This window comes from Pleurodeles waltl, chromosome 6, assembly GCF_031143425.1.
Source record: "Pleurodeles waltl isolate 20211129_DDA chromosome 6, aPleWal1.hap1.20221129, whole genome shotgun sequence".
Classification (NCBI taxonomy): domain Eukaryota; kingdom Metazoa; phylum Chordata; class Amphibia; order Caudata; family Salamandridae; genus Pleurodeles; species Pleurodeles waltl.
Window position 1 is genome coordinate 1,330,846,636 of NC_090445.1, and position 27,825 is coordinate 1,330,874,460.

Here is a 27,825-nt window from a genome sequence, read left to right on the forward strand (position 1 = left end):
TATGGCTAAAACAGATGAAGGGAGAAAACCCCAAAGTGTTGAGGTGTTCCATATCCCTACAAGGAATGGACTATAAAGTGGAACATAGACTTGGGAGTAACCACTCCAATGCAGATGTACTCTCCAGATATTTCCACTTAGACAATGAAGACTCAACTGGACAAGGTTAGTCTTCGTGTCCTTCATTTGGGGGCGGGTTGTGTAGGAAAGTATCCCTCTTTCTTGGCTTGGTACCCCCGTTTTCTGCCTGTTGTTAGTATGTTTGACTGTGTCTACTGGGAGCCTGCTAACCAGGACCCCAGTAGTTTTGCTTTCTCCTCTAAATTGTACCTTTTACTTTCCACAGTTGGCATACTGGTCCCCCCATGTAAGTCCCTAGAATACGGTACCTAGGTACCCAGGGCATTGTGGTTCCACGGGATCCCTATGGGCTGCAGCTGTTATTCTGCCACCCATAAGGAGTCCATGCAAAGGGGTCTGCAGGCTTGCCATTGCAGTCTGTGTGAAACAGGTGCATGCACCTGTTTTCACTACAGGTCACTGCACCAGGTCACTGTAAGTCACCCCTATGGTAGGCCCTCTCAGCCCAGAAGGCAGGGTGCAGGTAGCTGACTTTACTACTGAGTGCTTCCTTTAATGTATGTAAGTGCTTTGTGACTACAGTGGTATTGCATGAGCTTTGCATGTCCCCTGGAGAAGCATTGGGTGCTCATCCACAGCTACCTCTAGAGAGCCTGGCTTCTACACACTGCCTACACTTCACTAAGAGGGGATACCTGGACCTGGTATAAGGTGTAAGTACCATAGGTACTCACCACACATGAGGCCAGCTTCCTATATGGTGTTAAGCTACATTTTGTGGCTTAATGCCACCTTGTAAATACGGGCCCTTCACCCACAGCCCTTTGCATGGAAGGGGTGTGCAGTGGGTGTTGGTTACATATAGACACTGCCTCAGATTGATGAGTTTCATAAACCTGAGGGAGCGCCAAATCTAGTGCCACCCCAGGGGTGGCGTTAGGAAGGTGCAACTAGGAGGAATACTTTTATTCCTCCTTGTTTTTTGCTTTTTCTATGTGTGCTACATTCTGAAACATGCACAGAAAGATCAAAATGCCAAACATGATTGTTTATGTGTGGGAAGGTGTCCCTTCCTGCACACAGACAATCATTTCAAAACGACGCTTTAGCACTTCGATGTGTGCTGCATTATGCAGCACACACAGAAGTGCCAAATTGTCATTACTGATTGTTTATATGCATGAAGGGACACCTTCCCACACATAAACAATAAAACCTCTGAATGCAGACATTCTTGCACAATGGTGCAAGGATGCCTGCGTTGGCGCTAGGCAGCTCAATTTAGCACTGGTGCAGGGGACAACACAGGTGTGCGCTGTATTCAATTAAATATGGCACATCCCTCCATTGCGAAAATGTTGGAGCGGGGCACTGCCAATTTTGGTGCAGCATCGTGCTCCGTCATTTTCTGTTAAATATGGGCCCATATTTACAAAGTGGTGCAATGCAAGCATTGTGCCACTTTATAAACCCTTGCGCCACATTATGCCTGCGCCAGGCGTAATGAATAAAAGGGGGGCGTTCCTACATAGGGAGGCTCAGAAAAATGTTGCAGTGAAATTTACTAGATTTTACTAAGCCATTTTTAGCATCATTATTAATGCTTTTCTAAGGAAGTCGTTAAGATGATGCTCCCATTAAAAACACTGGTCCTCCCTGTGCTTTGCTGCACGACCGCCATGGTTCGCTGCATTGTAAATATGGCACACTCATAGTGTCATTAGGGGGATGCAATGGGGAGCTAGAAAAGTGGTGCATCATGAATAAATAGGTAAAATAATTAACATATTTTAAGGTTTCAAAACAGATGAGAGAGAGTGCGTGTGTGCTTTTGCTAGTGTGTGCATGCAAAATTCCCAGGTGAATTCCGACAGACACCCCACTAGACCCAACTGAAAGCACATGTGCCCAACTATTCAACAGTCAATACATTTATTACGGGGGTGCAACACCCCAAACACTCCGCCTGAATCTACACCCTAATCTCTCTTCTACTTCTACCCTATAACGCTCACTTTCGCACTCTCTTTTACTCATTGAGCGCATGCACTGGACACTGTCCAAGAATAAATTCAGCATACGCCATCCCCAGTAGAGTCACAGTGTGCTACCTGGCTATTTTTGTAGCGAGGCCAAGGACTGAATGGGCATATCCTTTGATCCCAGGGGAGTTGCTGCCCAACAGCCGTACTCCTCCAGTTAATAGATGACAGTAACCTAATGTCACTGCAACACTTTTCTTTAATCCTATGGATTTCTTTCAGTAAATCAGTGCAGTTTTCTAACTGAAGTTCTCATTCTGCTCAAATAAACCGAATTTATTAAAACACCTGCAAAAAGTATTATTGAGCAAAAAGACCACCGAAGAATAATAGAGTTTCGTGGATTTGAAGGAACAGTAAAAAAATGGCAGATGCCTCTTCCTCTTTACTTAGATTGTACATAGAGCAGATCTGACATTTGCCAATTTTGGTTCCGCTGCAGTCTAAATTACCCATATGTCTGGAAAGGCTGTGACAGAGTCATCTGGTAATGCTACACTATTTAAAGTTGCTTTCAAAGTAATTTAATGTGCCTTTTTGTTGCTAAAATAATAAGACCATCAGCTGTAAATACAGTGCTCTTTGCATGTGCTTTCCCCTCATTCCTAAATTGCATAAAGAAATTCACGGAAATAAGGACACAGCCACTGTTGCCAGGTGGTCTTGAACATGTGGGTGAAGTTATCAGATGACTTCATGTCAATAAGGATGCAACGTTCCAGCCGTGCCAGCCTTTCTTTTACAAATTATTCTTTACAGTTGCTTTACTTCAATTGGATCAACAGACGACAACCGGGTCTACAATCCCAGAATTCATTAGGCTGTTAAATGAAAACCCAGGCGTGGAGCAGTGTGTCCTCGAAGACATGGAGACAGTTTTATGGTAACCTTCATCTTTGGGCAGCAAAAACACCAATTATCTTTCTCTCTCACATCTGGTCTTTCGATCCCTCTATCTCTCCCCATCTCACCCTGTGTTTCTACCCCTCTTCTCCTCTCCTCCTTTCTACCCCTTTCTGCTCCCCTCACCGCTTATATACTCTTCCTCGGTCCCCTCTTTCTTTCTTCTCCCATCGTTTCTCATACTCCTCACTCCCTGTATCCCTGTCTATTGCTCACTCTCAGCCACTAACGGCTCATTACCTCCCCTCTCCATCTCGTTTGCTCTCATACTCCCCTGTATCTGTCTCTCTCACTCGTTCCTGCTCTCCGTCCTTACCCCACTTCTCATAGACTTTTATTCCTTCTTCATCCTATTACTATACAACTCCCTTCTCTTTATTTCCTTCTCCTTCTCTCGATTTTTGTCCTCTCTCTTTTATGATACTCTCCCTTTGCTCCGTTGTCCCTCCACTTCTTGCACGTTTTTCTCTGCCCTTCTCTTCTGTTCACTACAGTCACTGCTGCCTTGCCTCTGTCGCCGTACGGCCTGATTTTTGCCTCTGGCATGTCCATGAGGTAACCTTGCACTACTGTCATGTGCCTATACGTTTTGATGAGGAAACGTGCACTGCTTCTGATGTATATGTCTTAAGTGTTAATGAATCTTGGTAAAAACCTTTACACCACACAAGTGACAAAAAGGTTGGCACTGGCAATGCTTGTTTTTAATTGTCTTCGGAGGTGTATATAGCAAGAGAAGGTACAATGTCTGACTTTACTACTGTCGTGACTCATCTCCCTTGAATGGGAAAATGCTAAGCTCTGCTCTGGGGCAATGTGCTGGCGCTGATCCACTGAGACAGCAAAGGCCGTCTAAATCAGCAGGGCAAGTTAAGGGTAATTGTACCTGGAAACAACAAATGACAGTGACGTGTTCTTCAGACTGCTTCCATGCCCGCTGGACCAGGAGGATACACGAGAGCAATGTCTGAATACAGCTGCTCATTAAGAATAAGGGTAGTTGGCTTTTCTAAAATAAATGTGATCTCAATTTACTGACTGCTAAGACCAGCGAGACATTTCATTTCATGCAGGAAATCGCTACAAGAATGTAAAGAAACAGACAATTTAGTTGTTAACAATAACATTATGAGCACCCAAGTATACAATTAAATGAGTTATGTGGCTTGCTCTCTCGTTTTCCGTCTTTATTGATTTTAATATGGAAATATATATGGTAAAAATAACAATCTGTTTCTCTGCCGGTCTTTGAAAGAAAAGGAAAAAATGTAGTTTTGATTATCGTTGCATCCTGTCCCTAAGCCTTCCATGTCAAAAGTAATTGACATTAAACGCATGGAAAGTATGGGAACAGTGCTAGTTTGTTCACAATCTGCTGATCTTTGGGCAGTGTGTGTTAGCATGTACTGCTGTGGAGCTATTTAGTATCGGGCGCTCTTAGGGCTAGATGTACGAGAAGAATGGTTGAAAAAAACTGTTGCAACGTGTGCACTGACTTTGTGCAAACTACGTATTAATACGTCACATCACAAGAGGTCGAATAGGATGGTGTTGCAGAGCGGACTGTTTAATGAATATTAATAAGGCAGTTTGATTTTTTGCTGACCCATATGATTGGCCACAAACAAAGGGATGGTGGCCTGCAAGAAACAGCTCTTCACTATCCCAATGTTTGATTTCGCAAAGGGGAATCTATTTTCTTGAAATCAGCCCATATTCCTTTAAGGAAGTAATGCTGCTTTGTGAAAAAAAAAAAAAAAAAAAAAAAAAAATTGGGGGACCCATTTGCGTGTAGGGGTGGAGACCCTGTCTGCAGTTTACGAGAAACAGTGCCCACAGGGGTAGATTTGCAATGGAGGATGTTTCTCCTTTGTGAATCTTTTATTGCCTGCTTTGAGGATTTGATAACTTTTCAACTGTTTCAGAACGCAATTGAACTTGAACTTGCAAATAATTTTAATGTGCTGTTAACAATAACAATTAGTTGAGGAGACCGTTTCAGGCCTATTTGAAATTCGGAATTCGTTAATAAACATTTTGACAAGTGGACCAGGTACCCGAGTCCTCTAATGGTTGCAACAACTTTTAGCTGCGTAGTTGGAGCTGGCTAATCAGATCATGTGGTATTGTAGTGCCATCTGGATACCACAGTACCTCATTGCCTAATCTGAGAAAAGGCTCCCTCTGTCAATGGGGTTCAAGTATTTTTTTAATTGTCCGCAACACGAGTCCCATGGTAAATAACGGTCCAGATACTACTACCTTTTCCTGGAGATTGACCTCTTCATGACCACTCAAGCATCTTATTAAATGCAACTTTCTTGAAAGCTACTGAATTGATTTGCACCAAATAACAAAACTCTCACTTTCTGAGGTGTAACTTTCTGTCAATTTGGAGTAATTCCATTCAAACATTTACATTTACATTACAATAGTAAATCTACATTTACTTATGCATGCTACTGTGGTTATCCTTAATATTTTTTTAACAATATTTTGTCAGGTCCCTATTTTTGTCCTTGATAATCAGAAGTACTCTGCATTGGCCTTAAACCCCCTACGAGGAAGGAACTTCCATTTCTTCCCAACATTAGTGTAGGTGGCCTTGTACCAGACTAAAGTATAAAGTCGAAGCCCAAAGAGAAGGTGCTACAGTGGATGGGTAAGTTACTGAAGAAGTATTGGTGGAGGAGTTAAAATGGCAGCTAATTCAATTGGACAGACTATAGAATGATCCTTCTTTGTGCAGTGGATATCTGACAGAGAGATTTGTAGGAACGAGGTGTATGCAAAATGTTTTTTCTGTGAAATGTGAAAATGGAACATTAAGCCAATTCACTTGTTTTGCTATTTTTACATTCAAAACACGCTGAAAAATTCCTACCACAGTTTAGAATTTGAAAGTTGCTACCGTTTTGCGGCTGTTTGCGAGTTTGCTGATCGCAATATAGTTCATCCGAAAATTCTGAGATCTTCAGAACTGCGGAATCTAGCAAAGCAGAATAGAATCATGAAACACAATCCACACCGGAATATTTCTTCAGGTGGATTTCGCATGTTTGTGCTATCTCAGAATATTTTGCTGAGCACAGTATGCCACTGAATAAATCAGTGGCATCTACGTGTTCTGTTAGGATTTTCTGAAGTGTTGTCAGAGCTTCTGGGCCCTGAGAGATGCATGCCATGAAGTACACATTTGACTAGGTGCGTTCTGCATTGCCTATACTGACTTTGTGCAGCATACATGGACTCGTGTTTTTGTGCGGTCCTGCCATCCCACCACCCTTAGGTAGTGCAGGTGTCAGAAACGGACACATGAGGCTGATCAAGGGAAATGTCTCCCTTCAGTCAGGTTTAACATTAGCCTTGCTATGGCTAAATGGCCTTGCAGCTGCTGCTGTGCAGTGTGTTGCGGGGTAGACAAACGCTCCCAACATAAAATACCCACACAGACTCTTCGTGGCAATCCAAAGACAGTATTTACAAATTATTGCGACAGGGAGAAAAACACTACAAACTGCACCTCAGCCCTGTTCAAGCTACCTTTGTGGTTTTTCTCAAATGCCTGATGGCAGACAGACCTTTTTTATACAAATCATTACAATGCTAGTAAATTAGTAAATAATAGGTTATTTGCAAGTTACAGATTTAAGATTGAAAAACACTTAAGTCATGAGGACCCATAACCCTAAGTTCCTGACCTAAACCATTACACATTCTCCATTATACTTCTGACAATGCTTTAATGCTATGGCCTAAGAATGTGTGGGTGTTTCCTGGTAGATGCAATTTCCTTATAGTGTGTGCTGGCAGCATTTTGTTCCCGAGGCCTCCGTGTGCTCAGAATTTAGGCTGAGATTTAAGAGGGTGTAGCGCCTCCTTGCACCCCTTTAGCATACTTTTTATTATTCTAATGTGGCCCAATGAGGCCAAATTCACTGTGCCATACTTACAAAGTGGCGCAGTGAATGCATTGCGTCACTTTGTAACCCCTAGCGCCACATTATGCCTGCGCCAGGCATAAAGTATGGAATGGGGGCGTTCCCCCATTAGAGGGACTGCAGAAATGGCACAGTAGAATCTAAGGACCAGATGTAGCAAGCATTTTGCATGGTGCAAACTGTAAAAATCACAGTTTGCGCCATGCAAAATGCCCATCGCGATGCACATTCACAATTTGCGAGTCGGTACTGACTCGCAAATTGTGAATGCGACTCGCAAATAGGAAGGGGTGTCCCCTTCCTATTTGCGACTCGCATCGCTATGCTAAATTGCTTTGTGACCGCGAATGCAGTCGCAAAGCAATTCACAGTTACCACCAGTGTCACACTGGTGGTAACCCATTCACAAAAGGGAAGGGGTCCCCAGGGGACCCCTTCCCCTTTGTGAATGTTGCCAAAAATGTTTTTTCAGAGCAGACAATGGACCACTGCCTACTCTGAAAAATCGAAACCAAATGGTTTCGGTATTTTTTTTATTTTGCAACTCGTTTTCCTTTAAGGAAAACGGGGTGCAAAATAAAAAAAAAACAGCTTTATTTAAAAAGCAGTCACATACATGGAGGTCTGCTGTCTTCAGCAGGCCACCATTCCTGTGAGTGCAGGGACTCGCTATGGGGTCGCAAAATGCGACCCACCTCATTAATATTGATGAGGTTGGTCTTTGCGACCCCATAGCGAATCGCAGACGGTGTCTGAGACACCGTTCTGCATCCGATTTTGCAAATCGGAAATTGCGAGTCACACCGACTCGCAATTTCTGATTCAGAAAATCTGATCTACCTACATCTGGCCCTAGGAGATTCCATTGCTCCATTTTTAGAGACTAGCACAGAGCAGGCATTAAAAGGGGGAATGCCATTGTTTTCAATGGGCCCCTATGTGATTTGCAGGATTAGAACCAAAAGTTTGGTGCTAATCCTGCACAGTACATCAATAGCGTAAAAAATGTTGATGCTATTATCCCTACCCTGTGCCATGATGCGCTATATAGTAAATAAGGTGCACACATGGTGGCGGTAGGGGGGGGGCTAAGGGGTGCAAGAAAAGTGGCACTGCATTAAGTGCAGTGCCACTTTTCTTAAATTTGTGCCTTGGTTTCTTCCCTGTACCCATTGTTTAATCAAGCACCTGTGTGCTCAGGCTAATTCCGTTATGAACCTATCATTCAATCAGGCCACAATCTGTTTGAAGGTACGCAGTGTGTGCCGGACGACTTGTGTCTTAATGTCGTAAATGCTTTTTGGTCAGTAAGACATGAGTTGGCCTTTAATTAAAAACCCTTTAAAGTTTCCTATTTCACTACATTCTTAAGGGTACTTTTTACCTTGTTCCTGCCAGTGTGAGAGTTGGGCCTAAACTATTTTTTAACTATGAACAGCTGTGTGGTTTCTGCTTGGGCTTGATGTTGCTTGATATTTCTGTTTGTCATACTTTTTACATTGAGTTTATTTTTTACATTTCCTACAATAAGTAATAGCATGGGTGGTTTGTGGGGACAACTGTGAAGTAGGCACAGAGTTTATCACTTTTTGAGTGAGAAGAAAAAAAAGTACAGCCAAAGACAGGGCAAAAAAAAAAATAATATATTACTCTGCAGGAATATAGCAGGAGAGTCAGATTGCTGAATTACTCATGCAAGGGGTTAAGGAGCATATAGTGTAAAGTATGATTTCACCTTTCCAGTTTATAGCATACTCCCTAATTTATGTTTGTATATAGATGATCCCACTATTCCCTGACCAGAGAATTTAGATTCTGGCAGATGACTTTTGACTAGGATCACAATAAACCTGGCAACCTTGGAAAATTTTGTGCAGGTAACAAGGGTTCTAAAATTCAAAAGTATTTTGTGGAGGTGATACCAGGTACTTCGACTAGCCATATGGCTGCCATAGAATCACTATGCCACTTGCTCCCCACACAGTAATTATTGCAGGTATTTAAGCAAGACCTTAAAAAAGTTTGGGAGAAACAAACAGGACAGGAGGCGGTATAGTAAAGGAGCACAAAGCGTATTGCACAACAAAACTGAATAGGAAAAGCAACTCGAACTCCCAAAATTGAAGGTTAGAGGTATACAAAATCTATGTTTCATCTGAAATTTTTATGTAGCACTGGCTCCCGCATTATGGATCAAAATATCTGTAACTGAGGTAAAAGCTCAAAAACTCAAAATGGTTGAATGTAAATTACATCATGGGAAGTAATTTGAGAGCTATTTGTATAGCTAATAGATGGATAAGGGAGAGTTGGGACTCAAAACAATTCTCCTGACCCTTTCAATTTGTTTATGGAGTCTACAACCCATGATCACTGGTAAGAAACACTTCTACTTTCCAAAGAAAGTTGTAGAATATCCATTCTCCCTTTGCCATTATCCAAGACTTTCTTATTGGTCTGCACCACCTTTTTTGGATGTTTCCTGAAGATTGAAGGATGTATTTATTGTTTGATCACATGCTTTTAGGATGCCAAGCTGGCAGTATTTAATTTCTGCTGGTGTTTGGAGGTAGGTGGCACAACACTCATTTCTGCTGACTTGGACCTATTTTTTGTCTTAAAAGAGGGACCTTGAACATGACTGAAAAATTTAGCAAAAGGAGAAAAATTGAAGGAGAAAAAAATAGGAAAACAATGATGAAGAAGAAAGGCATAAGATAGATTTTAGACAAGCCAAAAACAGGCCTGTTATGTTCTGTACTAGAAAGTGGCTGATGCGCGCAACATGGTGCAAACATCTATGCCCAGCAACAGCTTAAGTACTAAGGGGCATAGTTATACACTGTTTGCAATGAATTTGCTTCATTTTATTTGATGCAAATTCGGCACAAACCTAACTCCATATTTATATTTTGATGCTAGACCCATCTAGCGTCAAAATATTGGTGTTTGCACTATTTTATGCGTGCACCTACCTTGCGTCAATTAGATGCAAGGTAGGCATTTCTATCCAAAAAAATGGTGCTATCCCCATAGCACCATATTTATCCCCCCATGTAAAAATGATGCAAGGGTGGGATGTGGCCCCATATAAAGGCGCTAAGCTTGCTTAGCACCATTATTTACCACCTGGGTCAGACCAGGCGTAAGGGTTCCTGTGGACCCATTTCCATGGTCAAACACCATGGAATGGGCCTACAGGTGCCCTCCACAAGCCCCAGGAACACTCCAACCCACACCAGAGGGACTCCAGAAGATTGGGGCCCCCATCCCAGATAATTAGGGTAAGTATGGGTAAGTATTAGGGGATTTTATCGTTACGTGCCATTGGGGTCTCTAACATGGGGCCCTTGTATGGCACTGGATGCACTGGCCATGACCAGGGGACACTGGTCCCCTGTGCTGGTCACTGGGATGGTGGGCATGACTCCTGTCTTTGTTAAGACAGGAGTCATGTTTTTGGATGGTTGTGAGTCTGGAAATCACGCAAAGCTGCTTAGCGGCATTTTTCTTTTGCCTCTAACCAACCTAGCGTAATTTTTAGATGCAAAACTCCCTTCACCCTGTACCCCACCCCCACCAGGCTAGTGTCTTTTTTTAAGACTCTAGACCAAACTTAGCACTGGCTTGCACCATTCTATAAATACAGCACCTGGCTAACGTTGTAAAATGATGCAAGCCGGCACTAAACATTTTGCAGCGAAACTGCATTAGCGCACTAAAGGATGGTATGGTAGCACATTGTTCGTTGCAGACAGCACATTATCCATTGGAATGGTCACTATATTTGCACAGACGTACAGTTTTATAGATACAACTTGTTGGACTTTTGCTTCTGCAGGGTCATCCCCAGACTTTTTTGCCTCCTGCCTCCTATATTTTTCTGACATGTTGCTGTTGGCTTTTCAACTCTGAGCACTTTACCCCTGCTAATCAGTGCTAAAGTGCATATGCTCTCCTGTTTAAATTGTATGTAAGTGGTTTATCCATGATTGGCATATTTGATTTACTAGTAAGTCCCTAGTAAGGTGCACTAGAGGTGCCAGGGCCTGTAAATCAAATGCTACTAGTGGGCCTGCAGCACTGGTTGTGCCACCCACATAAGTAGCTCTGTAATCATGTCTCAGACCTGCCCCTGCAGTGTCTGTATGTGTATTTTTACACTGTAAATTCGACTTGGCAAGTGTACCCACTTGCCAGGCCCAAACCTTCCCTTTCCTTACATGTAAGGCACCCCTAAGGTAGGCCCTAGGTAGCCCCAAGGGCAGGGTGCAGTGTATGGATAAGGTAGGACATATAGTAATGTGGTTTATATGTCCTGACAGTGAAATACTGCCAATTTCGTTTTCACTGTGGCAAGGTCTGTCTCTCTCTCATAGGATAATATGGGGGCTACCTTTAAATATGATTAAAGTGTAGATTCCCCTAGAGAGTAGATGGACAGGTGGAGTTTGGGATCCCTGAACTCACAATTTAAAAATACATCTTTTAGTAAAGTTGATTTTGAGATTGTGCGTTTGAAAATGCCACTTTTAGAAAGTGAGCATTTTCTTGCTTAAACCATTCTGTGACTCTGCCTTGTTTGTGGATTCCCTGTCTGGGTCAGTTTGACAGTTGGGTTGTTTTTCACCTCACACCAGACAGTGACACAAAGGGAGCTGGGGTGTGATCTGCATTTCCTGATTAGCCATCTCTGCTAGGAGGGAGGGGTGGAGTGGTCACTCTCATCTGAAAGGACTGTGCCTGCCTCTGACAATGCTGTCTCCAACCCCCTGGTGTGTGTCTGAGGCCTTGCCTGGGCAAGGCAGGATTTCACAAGAAGGTGTGAGTCCCCTTTGAAGGAAGGTGACTTCAAAGACTAAAATGGGTATAAGAAGGGCACCCAAACTTACAAACTTTAGAAACACTTCTGGAATCAAGGGGAACCTCTGCCTGGAGAAGAGCTGATCGCTGAGGAACAAGTGCTGCCCTGCCTGTGACTGTGCTTTGTGGAGCTTTCCTGCAGTGCTGCTTCTGCCAGAGTAAGAGGGCAAAGACTGGACTTTGTGTGCCTTCCATCTTGAAGAAGAAATCTCCAAGGGCTTGATGTAGAGCTTGCCTCCTGTTGTTGAAGTCTCAGGGATAGCAAAGACTTCTTCCAGCCAGCACCTGGAGTCTCTGGAGAGACCCCTACTCTGCTCTGTGGTGCCCTTCCAGTTCCTGGGACCCTGAAAGGAGAGGCTGGCAGCCTAAGGACAAAAATACACGCACCGAGCGCCGTGCGGAGAAAAGATCGACGCGAATCCGATCGCGGCTGAGAAAACGACGCGACGCCGGTTCCGCAGCTGAGAAACGACGCCGCAGGAAACGCGACCGAAAAAACCGACGCCCGGAGCAGGAGAAACGACGCGCAGCATCGCTGACGGAGGCTGAGAGATCGCACCCTGCGCCGCGGGACTTTCGGATCGTCGTGTGGCTGGCTTTTTCGACGCGCACCGCCGTGCCGAGTTGTTTTCGACGCACACAGCCGTGCAGGGTTACTTTCGACGCACACCGCCCGTGCGGGGTTATTTTTGACGCAAACCAGGTACATTTACACGCTAGCAGCGCTAGTGTGGTGTTACAACTACCTAAAGACTCTTTTTATTTTAAACCTTTAAAAAATCATAACTTGACTTGTGTATGTTGGATTTTTGTCGTTTTGGTCTTGTTTTGTCTAGATAAATATTTCCTATTTTTCTAAACTGGTGTTGTGTCATTTTGTAGTGTTTTCATTAAGTTACTGTGTGTGTTGGTACAAATACTTTACGCCCAGCACTCTGAGGTTAAGCCTACTGCTCTGCCAAGCTACCAAGGGGGTAAGCAGGGGTTAGCTGAGGGTGATTCTCTTTTATCCTAACTAGAGTGAGGGTCCTTGCTTGAACAGGGGGTAACCTGACTGTCAACCAAAGACCCCATTTCTAACATTGGTGACCAGCGGTCGGGATTGGACTTGTATTTGTACTTGACATACAGTAATTGAGTGTACGCTACTGTTTTGATCTCAGACCACTACGTGACCACATACTACTTGTTTGGTGATCTTTTGATTTTTCTCTTAAGGACTCTTTTTATTCTACTTCCATGATTTTGCTGATCCCTTGACTGATTCTTTTTACTTCATTGGGAAATTATTTTTTTTCTGCCTTTGGAACTTTGCACTTGTGACCATCATGTCTCAATCTGGAGATGCAACAGCTGGAGCTGTGTTTGAAATGGAGAAACTGAAGGAGTACTCAGTTGCTCAATTGAAACAGTTCCTTAAAGATCTTGACTGTCCCACTGAGAGCTCCACCAGGGAGGGGGAGCTGCAACAGGCACAGAGGGCCGGGGTGACAATCAAGAAGGCTGGAGGGCACACAGAGGAGGAGAATGTGGGTGGGGAAGTGCAGAGGATACACAGTGGTGTAGTGGAGGTACCTGTTACGCCTGGGGGGAGGGTCCCCAGGAGGGGTATCAGGGTGTCGTCTAAGGGTCTGACTCCTAAAGATGTACAGGACAGACAGGCAGAAAGGGTTCGCCGGTTGGAGGCAGAAAAGTTGAGGATGCAAAGGGAGGATGACAAGTGGGAAAAGTTGGAAGAAAGGAGGAGGAACTTAGAGATTAAAAAAATGATTTATGCTTACGAGCTTAAATTGAAAGAGCTGGAAGTCATGAGGGCTGAGTCCAGCTGGAATGGTGGCAGCAACAATTGTATATCCAGTGATGCTGCAGAAGTGCACATGCCCAGAGAGGTGGTGCCCTACTTGAAGGAGGGAGTTAACACACGCCAGGAGGTTCAGGGGTATGAGGTAGCTCCAGTGATGCACAGGGTCCCTGAGGTGGATTGGGGAACTGGCATGGGGAGTCATATTCCTACTGGTGGGAGGGACACTCTACTGACTCTAGGTGAGAGTGACAGGGAGAGGGGTTCCCCCCAGGTAGAAGTCCTGGTTATGGAGTGTGAAAACATCCCAGAAGAGTGTGGGTTGAGTGTCAGGGACAGTCAGGTACTGTCTCACCAGTCTCAGGAGGGTGATGTGGGGTGCTTTTTCAAAGCAGAGTCACTGGATGGTTGGGTGAAGGGTACTTTGGTTAATTCATGTGAGGGGCTGCGTGATGTAATTGCTGGAGAGCATATGTCTAGTCCTTATTTTCCAGAGCTATGCCAACACCAGGTGGAGTGTGAGTTCTCTGACCCCAGGGAGCTTACAATGGAGGCAGACTTCTGGGTGAGTACCAGAGAGTCTGAAGAGGCATTTGGGGGTGCTCCTGAGAGGAGTGGTCTAGGTAGTTCCCAACCAGGTGAGGTAGGGAAGGATTGTAGTGTCCCAGGTAGGTCCCAGTGTAGTGGGATGGGTGAGGGACCCCATGTCCGGTCTCAGAGGAGAGGGAATGGGGATGGGTTGAGGCCCAAGGTGCCCGAGATCCGGTCCCAGGTCCTGGAGGGTTCCCTGCGGGAACACCAGGAGGGGAGCCTAGCCTGTACCATAGGGCCATCTGTTGAGGGAGACCCCACAGTGTCAGGAGAACTTGGGGGGGCCGCTGTAGCCAGCGTCCCACCAGTTCTGGTGTCTGGCAGTACCACTCCTAGTGAGGGGGTGCAGAAGTCCAGACAGAGGGTTGAGAGGGGGTTGCGGACCCCAGTGGAGAACCTGGAGGGTCAGGGGTCAGCTCTGAGAGCAGAGCCCCCCATGAATGACCTTGGTGAGACCATTTCTGGGTTGGGGGGAATCCAGACTCTGTCAGATGGGCAGAGGTCAGGAGACCTGCGCCAGCCAGACTCTTGTGTGGCCCTTCGGGACAGTGTGTCCCTTGAGGGGGGTAAGTGTGCCCCCCTGGAAGTCCTGGTGTGCCAGGCAATGGTTCAACCGCAGGGTGGTGACTCTGGGTTGAATGATCAGGTTCAGGGGGTAAACTCTCACCTGATGGGGGGTAAGTGTGCTCCCAAGGAAGTCCTGGTGTGCCAGGCAGTGGTTCAACCGCAGGGTGGTGACCCTGGGTTGGATGACCAGGTTCAGAGGGTAAACTCTGACCTGGTAGGGGGTAGGTATGCCCCCCAAGAAGTCCTGGTTTGCCAGGCAGTGATCCAGTCTGTGGGTACAGGCCCTGGATTGGGAGGCCAGGTTAAGGGTGTCCCCCCTGACCTGGAGGAAGGGGCTACTGCTAACAGTGCCCCTACCATGTTGTCTTCTGGGGGGGCCGCTCCTAGTTGGGTGGTTCAGGACCCCAGAAGAGAGGGCAGGGGGAGGGAAGCCTCACCCCTGGCCCTGGTCCAACCTGAAGGTACAGACCCCAGGTTGGAGGATCAGTTGCAGGTTAACATCCCTGCACTGATGGAAGAATTGTGCAGGACTGCTTCTACAAGCACCCTGACAGTTTTTGACTCTGGGGGTGCCGCTTCTGCGGGGAGGGTACAGAGCCCCAGAGGGGAGGACCAGGGTCAGGTTAACATCCCTGACCTGGTGGAAGAGAGAGTGGTCAAAGGGTGCCAGGCACCTGGGGCTACCACCCCCCACTCTCCACAGTCACAGTGGTTAGAGAGGCCTGAGGTCGGGCTCTCATCCCTGACAGTTGTCTGGGGCCACTGTGGCTTGCTGTCCTGGTGGACAGAGTTGCCCCTGGGGGGGGGAGGACGAGAGTCACACCCCGGGGGTGGAGTGGGCAACACCACTGTGTTGGCCCTGGTGGTACTATCTGCCCATTGCAATACATCTGTGAGCAAAGTAAAGTTAGGTGTTGCACAGATGGTGTCTGTAGATGTGGAGAAGGGTTCCCCCTGGGTTAGCTTAGTGGGCCCTGAGAGTATGGACAGAGGGATCCAACTGGAGTCAGGAAGGCGTAGAACTGGAGCATGCCCCTGCTGTTGTGGGCCTGGGTCCCTGTTCTATCGCCCCAATCAGGGAAGTACATCAAGGTATTGATTGTTCTCCCCTGGCTTTAGGCTGGTAGGGGGTCGTGTTGGACTTTTGCTTCTGCAGGGTCATCCCCAGACTTTTTTGCCTCCTGCCTCCTATATTTTTCTGACATGTTGCTGTTGGCTTTTCAACTCTGAGCACTTTACCCCTGCTAATCAGTGCTAAAGTGCATATGCTCTCCTGTTTAAATTGTATGTAAGTGGTTTATCCATGATTGGCATATTTGATTTACTAGTAAGTCCCTAGTAAGGTGCACTAGAGGTGCCAGGGCCTGTAAATCAAATGCTACTAGTGGGCCTGCAGCACTGGTTGTGCCACCCACATAAGTAGCTCTGTAATCATGTCTCAGACCTGCCCCTGCAGTGTCTGTATGTGTATTTTTACACTGTAAATTCGACTTGGCAAGTGTACCCACTTGCCAGGCCCAAACCTTCCCTTTCCTTACATGTAAGGCACCCCTAAGGTAGGCCCTAGGTAGCCCCAAGGGCAGGGTGCAGTGTATGGATAAGGTAGGACATATAGTAATGTGGTTTATATGTCCTGACAGTGAAATACTGCCAATTTCGTTTTCACTGTGGCAAGGTCTGTCTCTCTCTCATAGGATAATATGGGGGCTACCTTTAAATATGATTAAAGTGTAGATTCCCCTAGAGAGTAGATGGACAGGTGGAGTTTGGGATCCCTGAACTCACAATTTAAAAATACATCTTTTAGTAAAGTTGATTTTGAGATTGTGCGTTTGAAAATGCCACTTTTAGAAAGTGAGCATTTTCTTGCTTAAACCATTCTGTGACTCTGCCTTGTTTGTGGATTCCCTGTCTGGGTCAGTTTGACAGTTGGGTTGTTTTTCACCTCACACCAGACAGTGACACAAAGGGAGCTGGGGTGTGATCTGCATTTCCTGATTAGCCATCTCTGCTAGGAGGGAGGGGTGGAGTGGTCACTCTCATCTGAAAGGACTGTGCCTGCCTCTGACAATGCTGTCTCCAACCCCCTGGTGTGTGTCTGAGGCCTTGCCTGGGCAAGGCAGGATTTCACAAGAAGGTGTGAGTCCCCTTTGAAGGAAGGTGACTTCAAAGACTAAAATGGGTATAAGAAGGGCACCCAAACTTACAAACTTTAGAAACACTTCTGGAATCAAGGGGAACCTCTGCCTGGAGAAGAGCTGATCGCTGAGGAACAAGTGCTGCCCTGCCTGTGACTGTGCTTTGTGGAGCTTTCCTGCAGTGCTGCTTCTGCCAGAGTAAGAGGGCAAAGACTGGACTTTGTGTGCCTTCCATCTTGAAGAAGAAATCTCCAAGGGCTTGATGTAGAGCTTGCCTCCTGTTGTTGAAGTCTCAGGGATAGCAAAGACTTCTTCCTGCCAGCACCTGGAGTCTCTGGAGAGACCCCTACTCTGCTCTGTGGTGCCCTTCCAGTTCCTGGGACCCTGAAAGGAGAGGCTGGCAGCCTAAGGACAAAAATACACGCACCGAGCGCCGTGCGGAGAAAAGATCGACGCAAATCCGATCGCGGCTGAGAAAACGACGCGACGCCGGTTCCGCAGCTGAGAAACGACGCCGCAGGAAACGCGACCGAAAAAACCGACGCCCGGAGCAGGAGAAACGACGCGCAGCATCGCTGACGGAGGCTGAGAGATCGCACCCTGCGCCGCGGGACTTTCGGATCGTCGTGTGGCTGGCTTTTTCGACGCGCACCGCCGTGCCGAGTTGTTTTCGACGCACACAGCCGTGCAGGGTTACTTTCGACGCACACCGCCCGTGCGGGGTTATTTTTGACGCAAACCAGGTACATTTACACGCTAGCAGCGCTAGTGTGGTGTTACAACTACCTAAAGACTCTTTTTATTTTAAACCTTTAAAAAATCATAACTTGACTTGTGTATGTTGGATTTTTGTCGTTTTGGTCTTGTTTTGTCTAGATAAATATTTCCTATTTTTCTAAACTGGTGTTGTGTCATTTTGTAGTGTTTTCATTAAGTTACTGTGTGTGTTGGTACAAATACTTTACGCCCAGCACTCTGAGGTTAAGCCTACTGCTCTGCCAAGCTACCAAGGGGGTAAGCAGGGGTTAGCTGAGGGTGATTCTCTTTTATCCTAACTAGAGTGAGGGTCCTTGCTTGAACAGGGGGTAACCTGACTGTCAACCAAAGACCCCATTTCTAACACAACTATACTGCACACAAATGATAATGTGTGCTGTATGCAAATCTGTTTTCAGTAAATATATATTATTTGCGCATCACCAAGTGTGTTGAATTGTTCTGATCCTACTAAAATCTTTGTTTCCATCACACTTCAGAAGTACAAATAATGTGCTTCATTTTGGTTTCTTAACTGCTGAATGTGTACCATTAATTTACAGTTTTTTATATTTTGTTGTCTGTAAGGGCAAGTTACATCCCCCAGCCTTTCCTTTCACACATCATGGATCCCAGCAGGATTGTCACATAATTCACTTTATTTGTCTTTATCTGACTGCAAAGTGAGAAGAGCTCTAAACACCAGGCTCTATGTTAAAAAGCATGCAGCAGAAGACATAGCCTGATATTTGACCTCTGTCTTTGAAGTGCAGCAAATGTGGCAAGACAAATACATCATTTAAAGGCATCTTTATGTACTATTTGTCATTGGTGTGTCCTTTTAACTTTGTTCCCTGAGCAGAGCATGTAATGCATCTCAGATAGAGCTTGCTTTGTATTATTGGCATGTCTACAGCTCATCTCTATTCTTTGAACTATGTAATGGATGTAATAAGGATTTATGGACTATTTTCATTTTATCCAGAATATCCTTGGCTTTATATTTAATGCTGTTTACCCTAGGTTTTCATTCTGTACTGAGTTTGTGTCCAGCGCATGCAGCATATTTGTAGTATATTTTATTCTTCCATGAACATGTCTGACATGCCTGGAGAAACAAGTGTAAGTTGCGTCTAGTTTAGGCATAATCAAACTGATCGAGAAAAAATATAGCAAATCAGATGTTTCTACTGAGGTCTGTCTGACCCTCTTAGGCACAAAACTGAGGACTTATTCCAAATTGTGATTACCTAATTACGATTTTCTGTGAATCGCAATTAGATTATCCCTGTTTGAATGTATGAAACTCCATGATTTTTATTTAATGTTTCCCAATGGGTCGCAAGTCGACCTACCTCATTAATGTTAATGAGGCAGGCCACAATTTGTGACCCATTAGGAACTGCAAAAATCACAGGGATGGTGGCCTGCTGGGCTTGGCAGACCACCATATCTGTGATTGCTTTCAAATAAAGCAATCTTTTTTTAAAATGCAGCCCATTTTCCTTAAAGGAAAACAGGATGCCTTTAAAAAATAAAAATGAAAAGTTAGCCTGTGGTGCGTAGGACCACTCCCTCCTCTTAAAAAAACATTTTTACTGCCATTCACAATGGGGAAGAGGTTCCTTGGGACCCCTTCCTGTTTGAAAATAGGTTACTACCTACTTGAAGTAGGTGGTAAAATGCAAATGTTTTGCAACCACATTTTAGTCACAAAGCATTCCTACATACCACTGCGATTCGGTATCAGGAAGGGACGCCCTTGACATGCATCTTCCTAACACTGAATTGGTGTGTATGCGCAATTCCAAATTGCGATTCAGTAACATTTTACCGAATCGCAAATTGGAATATATACATGCCAAAATGTAGTTTTGCAGACACAAGCTGCCCAATCAGGTCGTTTGCAACCACAAAAATGCATTATACATATGGCTCATGTCTTCCAGCTCATCGATGGAGAGATAATGTGTTTTGCTTTTCTGTGGGCTAAGGTCCCATCCTCAGCTACCACTCCAGAAAAAATTAATTAAATCTGAGGACGATTGAGTCTCCTTTAGACTGTGATGGGATGACACAACCCCGAGAGACCATGGCCAGTATCATAATAAGCAGGGGCACTAGACCAATATTTTTGGGGGAGCAAAGATTTTGAATTGTAGGGGGCACAGTAATGCTCAGAGCAAGTCACAATTACTCACTGAGGAAAGTGATTTAACTCTGTTAAATGTTGCATTTTAATTCACACTTTGGGCAATAGAAATGACAGAATGTAGAATGCTATTTTCTATTTTCCAGGACAGTGACACATTCTCTATACTATACTCTGATGCACCTGCACTGCCCCCATGAATCAATCTGAGGATATTAATTAAATTTTTTACCTCCAATGTTAAATTCCTTTACATTTACCATACACTTTAAAATGAGTTGTACATTTAGTCACTTTATTTATGTACACATTATTAACCTGTTAATATTATTTAATTTTCTAAGCAGAAGTGTACCCCTTGAGTGGGCTTTGCAGACCCCCAGAGGTCCCCGCACCACAGGTTGGGAACCGCTGTTCCAAGCAGTTACGGACCTTCTGAGGAGGCTTCACTGACCCCCAGGGGTCCCCAGACCACAGATTGCAAACCACCGTTCTAGGACAGTCAATGGCAAATTAAATATTCAAAAACACAAGGGGCCCTTTTGAAAGAAGCCTAGTCTGCCATTATAGCCCAACAATCAGGGCAGGCCCCAGGGCCAGATGGCATTCCTTCGTATATGATTAAATCAGACCTGAAGCATTGGGGCCTCTATGTCAATAGGGTCTGAAATGCTGTCTTGGCAAGCAGAACTTATCCTTGCTCTTGGAAGGGAACAATTATCGTCCCCATGCATAAAAAGGGGAGAGGGGCATCCCGGGAAATTACAGACCGATCAACCTTCTGGACAATTTACAAAAAATCTTTTGCCACCAGATACTAAGGAGACTAAAAGAGTGGATTGAAGATAATCAAGTGCTTAGTCACCTTCAGGCGGGTTTCAGGAATAAAATAAGTACAATTGGCCAGGTATTTCGCTTCCTTACCATTAAATGGAAAACGGTGGATGTGGACTCAGGGAAGCTTTTCATGTCATTCGTAGACCTGAAATCCGCTTTTGATCTTGTTCCACGCACTAAGCTATGGGAGGTCATGAGCAAAGCGGGGGTTCTATGCTAAACATAATTAAAGATCTGTATTCTGATAATTTCACTAGAATTCGATGAGGGTTAAAAGGTGAGTTAACAGCTGAGATCCCCATACATTGAGGTGTGAGGCAGGGGTGTGTGCTGGCCCCCACTCTCTTTCTCTTATTCATAAACGCATGTATCCCTTATCTTCTGGATTGTATCACTGATGCTCCCAGATTGGGAGGTCAAAAGACTCCATGTCTACTATTTGCAGATGACACTCTGCTATTTTCACAAACGGCTGTTGGTCTCTCCAATTTGCTCACGAAGTTTGTGGGCTTTTGTAAAGACCACGGCCTAGAAATTAATTCAACTAAAACCAAGTACATGGTATTCGGGGATCCAATACATAAAAAGAAGAGATGCATATACTTGGAGGGTGTCATATTGCAAAGAGTCAGCGACTTTGATTATCTAGAGAGCAAACTGGAGGATTCTCACAAGTGGCATGCCCATTTGTTAAAATCATCCATGAGTTTGAAACAAAGGTCGGGCGGTATCGTGAGATATGCAGCTAGGTCTTCTAGATTTGTCATTACCCCGGCCATGGAAATATGCAAGTCGCAAGCAAGGGGGTGGAGCCCTGTATGGGGCAGAGCTATGGGGTTACTGCAATCTAGGGGACTTAGAAAGAGTTGAAAACACCTTTTTAAAGATGCTCTTAAAGGTACCCAATAGCACTCCTACCCTGCCAATCCGGACGGATTTAAATCTTTACTCCATTGTACACACTGCCGCTCTAAGACTGTTATTATATTGGATTCGGATTTGGTCATCAGATATTTTTAGTCCTTTTCGAAATTGGTTGAGCAACTTGGTGAGCACCAGTACTACTAACAAAATCAGGTGGTCTACCTATGTGGAAGAAACGTTTTTTAACCCTCGGCTAGAAAATTATTGGTTCGATCCTTCCCTCCTTCCGAAAAATGCCATTCAGATTGTGAAGGATGCCTATTGGCTAAATGTCCAAACAACCAAATTAGCAGAAGTCTTCACCTCCACTATTACTAGTAGTTTTTACAGATTAAATGCCACTATGAGTTTGAGCATTATATGGATGCAATACTATCCCCACTTGCACACGCACTTTATATCAGATTCAGATTAGGGTCTCTCCTGCTCCGAACTCTAACTCATAAATGGTCCAAGTCTGATAATCATTCTAAGTTATGTCCAATGGGTTGCGGGACCGATGAATCTGTTAACCATGTTCTTTTCAATTGCCCCGCGTATTTCAACCAGAGGGCTCGTTGGATTGTGCCGGTATGCAAATCCATGGGATTTAGGAATTGTTCACCAGCCCTGAGGATATTTAAATCGGACCCAACTGTGATAGTGGCATGCTGCTTGGCAAAGTTTTTTGAAGCCATCTGGCATTTTAGACTTAGAATTTTAAATTGCCAATTTTAATGTTGCGTAGTACTTGTAGTGGGAGCTGCAACCCAATAGCTTAAACATTTGAATGTACGATTAATAGTATTCAATTAGGTGAGGCTCTGCTGTCTTGTAGTTATTGTATGTATTTGAGCATCACTTGTATATTTATTCAAACTAATATGTTTTTTATTGGCCTATTTTAACCCAATTGTTCTTCTTCTTTTTATAATGTTGCATTTAAAAGTTATTCCTTTTTGTGTTCCATCTTTCTTCTTTTTTATTTCTTTTTTCTTTTAAGTGCTTTGCACTGTGCTTTTATGGTATTTTTTACAGAAATAAAGCAGAATTGAATTGAGTGAGTCTCTGCATATTCGGGTATTTGTTTAGCAATTGCTCTCTCATACTGTGTTTACAAGTATACAATACTTTTACAATCTTTGCAAGATAGGATGTCAAACCCCGAGAAAACTCTCTTTCAGTCGTGGGCAGGATACCTAATGCTCAGGCAGTATTAGCAAAGTGGATGCAAAAGCTGCAATTCTTGGTAATGCACAGTAATCCAGAGTATGAGCTCCTCAAATATTCTTGGTTTTAAAAAAGCCCATGATCTACAATGCAACACACATTTGAAAAGATGTTGACAGTATAGCAACATGAAACCACAAACCCAGTCAGAAAGTGTAAGTATCCATGGTACTGCCACGGAAAAGGCCAGATACCCAAACATGATTGATAACAACGAAGATTAGAAGGAGCAGAATACAAAATAGTAACACATTTTGTGGAAATGTCCACCATCCTTCTGCTAACCTTCCCTTCTGCCTCTTACCTCTTTGAACCAGACATTTCTAACCCTATTGGTCTCTGTTTTCCCAGCAGCGGCCCACTGTCCCGCCCTTTCTAGTTGTTCCTCCTTAGCTGTGGGCACAGGGAAAGGTCCCAGGTAAGATCATGATAGGTCTCATTGTTGACATTCTGGGGAAGATGGACAGTCTACAGACTCTCAGCGGGTCTCACTGGCTGCCTTGATGCACTGAGCACTAATCTCTAAATCTACCACCTCACACACAGATATCCACACTCTCCTGCTCCACTCTGTTTCTACTTTTCCATCCCTCCCTACCTGTTAGTTGTTAGAGGCCTAAGGCAGTGTATCTATGGACCACTGTTTCTTCTGTCTTAGGGTAGACCATGCTACCTGCAAGCATTCTTTCTCATTACCTTCAGTGGTTCTCCTCATTTCCTCTCTCCACGTCCCTCTTTTCTGTTCTCTTGCCCCCTGTTGGTAGTGCTTTGAGGTCCCCTTATGTCACTTAATTAATTATTCAAATTAGCAACATAATAATTTAGGACAACCAACAACCGCAGTACATGTGTGTTAGAAATGGGGTCTCTGGTTGGCAGTCAGTAAGCACGCTGTCCAAGCAGGTACCCTCACTCTAGTCAGGGTAAGGGAGATACACACCTAGGATAACCCTTGCTCACCCCCTTGGTAGCTTGGCAGAAGCAGTCAGGATTATCTCAGAGGCAATGTGTAAAGTATTTGTACAATCACACACAGTAACACAGTACAAACACCACAAAGGACTCAACAGGTTAGAAAAATATCCAATATTTATCTGAATAAAACAAAACCAAAATGGCAAAAATCCAACATACACAAGCAAAGTTATGAATTTTTGAAGGTTAAACTTTAAGTTAGCGCTTAGAAACCAAAAATGATTCGAATTGGTGATATCACGGTGTCGAGGCGGAATCGTTCCCAACAATCCAACGCCAATAGTGCCGGTCACGGAGTTGCACAGAACCCCAGGTACATTACCTTGTGAAAATGAGGAAACAAGCCTGTGCACAGAGTCAGGGATCAAGGCAGTGCTGGATCCAGTACAGCGTCAGTTTCAGTGCGGAGGAGCGGAGATGGCGAGTCCTTGCCGCAGTGCTGTGGTGGTGAGGTGGCAGAGATATGAAGCGCCGGATCCTTGCACTTCTGGCCGGGTCGATATCCAGTGGTCTCAACGTGGTGCAGTGACCTCGCAGGGCCGTGGTCACAGAATGAGGTTGCAGGTGCTGGGGCCGAGTCAGGTGTCACGGATGTTGGTGACATGGCACTTCGGAACTCACAAAGTTGTGGACTTTGGCGAGGCTGCAGCGGCATCGGGCCTGCAGGGTTGGGGGTCTTCGCACTCCTCCTGGGACCACGGCTTCAGTTGCAGGCATTGTCGCGGGATCTGCCAGCACCGTCATTCTGGGCATTGTGCAAAGTCAGTGCTTTCTTGTTTTTCACCAGCTTTCACTTCCAAGGGCCCAGAAACTAGAATTGGCACCACCTGGTGAGTTAGAGTCCACAGTAAGTGAACCCAGAGGCTGGTAGGTGAAGTCTTTCCTGTCCCTAAGACTTCTTAACAGGAGGCAAGCTCAGTCCAAGTCCTTGGAGGATCTTCTCAAGCAGGATACACAGCAAAGTCCAGTCTTTGCCCTCTCTAAGGCAGAAGCAGCAACTGCAGACCAACCCTGCAAACCACACACTGCAAAGGGGCAGTACTCCTCCTCCAGCTCTTCTCCTCTGCAAAGGTTCTTCTTGATACAGAAGTGTGGGGTTTTGAATCCACTACTTATAGCCCTTTCTGCCTTTGAAGCTGGCAAACTTCAAAGGAAAGTCTCTGTTGTTCACAAGATCCTGCCTTGCCCAGGCCGGGCTCCAGACTCACACAAGGGGTTTGGAGACTGCATTGTGTGAGGGCAGGCACAGCCCTTTCAAGTGCAAGTGTCAGCTCCTCCCTCCACTCTAGTCCAGGTGGCCCAACAGGACATACAGGCTACATCCCAGCTCCCTTTGTGTCACTGTCTAATGGAGATTCAAAAACAGCCCAACTGTCAGTCTGACCCAGACAGGGAATACACAAGCAGACAGAGTTACAGAATGGTTTAAGCTAGAAAATGCACTCTTTCTAAAAGGGGCGTTTTCAAACTGACAATTTGAAAACCAACTTTACCAAAAGATGTATTTTCAAATTGTGAGTTCAGAGACCTCAAGCTCCATATTTCGATCTGCTCCCACAGGGAAACTGCACTCAAAAGTTCTTTAAAGGTAGCCCCCATGTTAACCTATGAGAGAGATAGGCCTTGCAACAGTGAAAACATTATTTGGCAGTATTTCACTGCTAGGACATGTAAAAACACACCAGTACATGTCCTTCCTTTAACATACACTGCACCCTGCCTATGGGGCTACCTAAGGCCTACCTTAGGTGTGCCTTACATGTATAAAAAAGGGACGGTTTGGGCCTGGCGAGTGGGTACACTTGCCAGGTCGAATTGGCAGTTTAAAATTGCACATACAAACACTGCAGTGGCAGGTCTGAGCCATGTTTACAGGGCTACTCATGTGGGTGGCACAATCAATGTTGCAGGCCCACTACTAGCATTTGATTTACAGGCCCTATGCACCTCTAGTGCATTTTACAAGGGGCTAACTAGTAAATCAAATATGTCAATCATGGAAAAGCCAATTACACATGAAACTTTCACAGGGAGAACTTGCACTTTAGCCCTGGTAGGCAGTGGCAAAGTTCCCAGAGTACCCAAACCAGCAAAAATAAAGACCAGTACACAGTCAAAATATAGGAAGTAGAGGCAAAAAAACAGGGGAGACAACGCCAAGGTCTAACAATGTGCATTGACATTCTAAACTATTACTTTAAAGCCATAGTGGGTTGCTTTCACTCAGTATCACTCTTGGTATTACAAGGTCTCTGTGTCTCTCATTCTCTCTCTCTCTCTGTGACACTCTTTCTATGAGTCTTTCGTTCTACTTGGTTTCTCATTACTTCATCTTCGGACCTCACTCTTGGTCTCCTGTCCTCTCATAATCAGGTGTGAACATCAGCAAGGTGGAAAACTACTGTTTATTCATAAGAGAATTTGAGAAGGAATACGTAATTTTCATCAAATAGTCCTTCATGTACATTGTTCCCTCTTGGCATCTGCCACACCTATCAACCACAAAGTACGACAGCCTCCATATCCCACATCAATCAATAGATCCTCCTCTGGTCTGCATCCTACACTAACATAGCTCTTTACTGTCCCTTATCCATCTCATTTCACAATCACCACCCTATTTTCTCTTCAGGCCTTACCCTTATACAACCAATGTTTAATCTGTGCCTGTGGTTGCCGTTGGCAGGCACCATCACTAATTTTCTGTGAGGGGGACTTTATTTTCATCACCAGACTTTGACTTAGTGCAAGGCATAAAATGGAGAGAGAGCAAAACCAAAAATAGGAAAACAGTCACAAAAAGGGAAAGCAGGACTATACAAGAACCTGCAAGAGTGAGTTAAATAGACAGGATTTGTAGGGTGGTGCCAGGCGGAATCGTAAAATCAAAAGAAAACTATAGAAAGGGCCCCAAATAGGACTAACTGCAAAGCCTCAGAGAATGCAGAGGCCCCTCCAAGCACTACCTAATTGAAATGAAGGTGAACAGGTTCTGAGGCCGTAAATTAAAGGTTGTACACAAACCTTGTACATTGGATCCTGTTCCCCAAAAAAATGTAATCTGTTGCCTTGTATCCATGAAGCAACATGAGCATTTATGAGCCATGAAAAAAGCGGTCTTGACTTTTTGTTGAGAGCAATCATTTAAATACCTCTCTCACTGTACCCTAACCTTGGAGTCCTCCATAACTGTCAAAGAAACGTTTAATATACAGCCTCAGAACTTGTCTCCTTTAGGCATAATCAGTCTAGCTATCGTTAACTTTGGTATTTGGTAGCGCACAGCGAGCTGCTAATAAAAACTTTGGTCCCCTGTGCTGAGTACTATTTTGTTTAATAAATTAAGCATACTCCCAGCCACTTTCCTCTCAAATATTGAACTCTCATCCATTACCTCTCAGCCTTTCCCCACCTTCTCCTTCTCCTTTTCACATGGCTCCAATCCTCTACTCCAGTCCATCGTCTGTCTTCGTCCCTAATTAACCTTTCCTCTGTCAGCATTTTTTCTCAACTTACTTCACTGTGTACCCCATCAGCTGGTCTTCTAAAGTTACTACCATGCCACCTTACATTTCTTCTCTTAAAAGAATCGGGACACAAGAATCCTGCAATTCTGCGTCATTTGCAATGTTTTCTTAAAAGGTTTCTGGGAGGGTGGCTATTTCAAGTAGAGTTCACTTCATTTTTACAGCTAACACACTCCACAATGTCAAAAATGAGGCCAACTTAAATGGAGGCGGAGGTAGTTGTCAGCTGGTCATCATTCCTGCTGCCAACAGGCAGCTCAGAGCTCCTCGGTCTCTTGGGGTTACAGAGCCAGTGGTGTGTCTTGTCGGGAGTCAATTTAGAATTGCATGGCCATATGAAGAGGTTAGAGGCCAGTGCTTTCTCCAAGTGGATTATATATTTGTATAGCAGTGCTATTCTTACAGTCCTGTGTTTTGTTGTGTTTTGCCTATTTAGAAGAACACAGCGCCACTGTTTGTATGTGAACATAACTGAGAGTTATTTTTTGTTACCAACAAACATAACATTAATATTAGTA

General features: G+C 44.7%; 1 protein-coding gene across 1 annotated transcript in view; it reads left to right on the forward strand.

Moving 5' to 3' along the window:
* The window catches only part of SH2D4B (SH2 domain containing 4B), a 1,234,963-nt gene that overhangs the window by 972,709 nt on the left and 234,429 nt on the right, over positions 1-27,825 (forward strand). The gene's annotated exons all lie outside the window — the stretch shown is intronic.